This window comes from Myotis brandtii, unplaced genomic scaffold (genome assembly GCF_000412655.1).
Source record: "Myotis brandtii unplaced genomic scaffold, ASM41265v1 scaffold225, whole genome shotgun sequence".
Classification (NCBI taxonomy): Eukaryota; Metazoa; Chordata; class Mammalia; order Chiroptera; family Vespertilionidae; genus Myotis; species Myotis brandtii.
Genome location: NW_005358435.1, coordinates 1,755,283 through 1,758,240, shown reverse-complemented (window position 1 = coordinate 1,758,240; position 2,958 = coordinate 1,755,283).

Below are 2,958 nucleotides of genomic sequence, written 5' to 3'. Positions count from 1 at the left end.
TCTCACGGCACTCAGTGGGCACACAGTGGGCACACAGTGGGCACTCAGTGGGCACTCAGTATTTGTTGAGTGGAGGAAGTGCTAACACCCTGACACCCAATTAGGGCAACAGAGTAGGCCCCACCCTCTACCACCAGTCCCCTCTCAATCCCCACCCACCTCAGATCAGCTGCAGACCCTCTTCTTCACTCCCCTCCCTACCACATGTGGTAACAAGACCAAGGACATGGTGACCCTTTAACTCAGGGTCCCCCACACAGCTGGGATTTAGTAACTGTGAGCTCTGTGTTTACCAAGCACCTCACACATACATGAGTTCCACACTTAACCCTCCTAACAGGCTTGGCAGCTAAATCTAAGCAATCACACCCATTTCACAGGTGAGGAAGGAGTAGCTCAGAGTGGCCTGCACAAAGCCACGTGGTTAGGGACAGGCTGGGCTCCAGACCTGGTCTTTCAGGCTCCAGAAGGCAGGAAAGATGGCCTCCTGTGACCAATGGAATCAGCAATCATGACACTCCAGACACCTACTAATCCAGATCCCAAATAACCTTCAAGCTCCCTGTAGATCTGTGGAGCCCACCTGTGGCCACCCTCATCTGACTGGGCCCTCGTTTTCTGAAGTATGGAGTAATAACCGTGGCTTCCTCGTCACATACAAGCTGTCGGGCCTCAGTTTCCTCATCTGTAAAATGGACTCATTGGATTGTGGGAAGGATTACATGAGTTAATCATATACATAAAGCACCTGGAAGAGTGCTTACTCAAAGGAAACAGTGAGTAAGGTCGTTATTACAGGGTTGTTAGAAGAATTTAGAGCAGTAATGGGAGCAGATGAAGCTCTTAGTACAACGCATGCTTCGTGGTAAATATTCGTCTACTTTTTTCTAGTGAGCATGTATCACTTTTACAATGTTTTTCTTTAAATTAATATATGTTTAAAAACCAAAGAGCCCCCTCTTAATCTCCAGAGGTAATAACATTTTCATATCAAGAGAAGAGTGATTTTTATTGCCTTTGCATTTTTTTTTCTTCAGTGCACTTTCATAATCATTGGAGAAGACACTATTTTAAAAATATATTTTTATTGATTTCAGAGAGGGAAGGAGAGGGAGAGAAAAGGAGAAACAGCAATGATGAGAGAGAATCATCAGTTAGCTGCCTCCTGCACGCCCCCCCACTGGAGATTGAGCCTGCAACCCGAGGAATGTGCCCCCACTAGGAATCGAACTCTGACCTCCTGGTTCATAGGTCGATGCTCAACCACCGAGCCACACCGGCCAGGCTGGAGAAGGCACTTTTTAAGACTCCCTTTCAGCAAAGTAATCCCTCAGGACAAGAGGCGCTTAAAGGCTTTTATCTCATCTTTTATTTTATTTTTAATTGATTTGAGAGAGAGAGGAGAAAGAAACATTGATTTGTTGTAACACTTATTTATGCATTCATTGGTTGATTCTTGTATGTGCCCTAACCAGGGATCGAACCCACAACTTTGGTGTAGCCAAATGATGCTCTAACCCACTGAGCTACCCGGCCAGGGCATTATCTCACCTTGAGAGAGATCTAGAAGCTTGCCTGAGATAGGCAAGAGGCCCAGGGGACCCTCAGAAACAGTGCCAGTGTTCAGGAGAGGAATAGAGTAGGGGCAGTGATGGGATGAGGGGTAATACTGGATCCTACTCAGGGGGTGCAGCACCTGGCCCAGCCCTGCCTTTTGCCCCTGGTGCTAGAAATGGTCCCCTCAGAGTTCTGATTTCTGAGGAGCAACCCCTTTCATGGCCTTGACAGCCCTCAGGCCCTGGGTGCAGTAAGCTGCCAACTCCTAGATACCCAGGGTGGAAAGGTCTTTAGTTGGTAAACCAACATAGCCCACAAATCAGAGAAACTGAGGCCCACGGGCGTGGCCAACAGATGGCAGACGCACCACTCAGCCTTATTTTCATAGACGTCCATGCTGGCTGCTCCTGCCTGTCCAATGTGGGAGGACCAGAAGCCGCGGGCACTAGCTGGGGAAAATGGGAACTCCATCAATAGCAATGATTTGGGAAAACTCAGGCCGAGCAGACAAGTAATGAAGTCCTTTTGGTGTCTAGAACCTTCTCTCTGAATGAATGCTCTGGGTAGTCCCGAGAGCAGTTTCTCAACCTTGGCTCTACTGACATTTGGGCTGAATATTTCATTGTGGGGCCCTCCGGTGTTAGCAGCATCCTGGCCTCCGCCCACTAGATGCCAGTAGCAGCCCCACCCCTCCCAGTTGTGACGACCACAGATGTCCTCAGACATTGCAAAATGATTCCTGGAGGCAAAATTGTCCCTGGCTGAGACCTGCTGGGCTAGCATGTGATGTAAAGTAATTTTTAAGCCCCTAGTAAGGCTGTGACTCTAACAGGAATCTCATCTCCCCACCTCTCTTTTTAGGAAAAAAAACTCTGTAAGTAACTGGCCAGGGTGTCATAGTAGTTGAGCCACACTGGCCAGATGAACCATGAGGTCAAGGTTTGATTTGATTCCCCATCAGGGCACATAAAGAAGCATAAATAATTGCAACAACAAATCTCTCTCTCTCTCTCTCTCTCTCTCTCTCTCTCTCTCTCACCGGTTGGTTTCTCTCTCTCTCTCTCTCTCTCTCTCTCTCTCTCTCACACCGGTTGGTGATTCTTTCTCATCATTAATGTTTCTTTCTCTTTTTTAAAAAAATATATGTTTATTGATTTCAGAGAGGAAGGGAGAGGGAGAGAGATAGAAACCAATAATGAGAGTCATTGATCGGCTGCCTCCTGCACGCCCCAACGAGCCAGCAACCTGGGCACGTACCCTGACTGGAATCTAACTGTGACCTCTGGGTTCATAGGTCAACGCTCAACCACTGAGCCATGCCTGTGCGGCTCATAAATGCATCATTGATGTTTTCTCTCTCTCTCTCTCTCTCTCTCTCTCTTTCTCTCTCTCTCCTCCCCC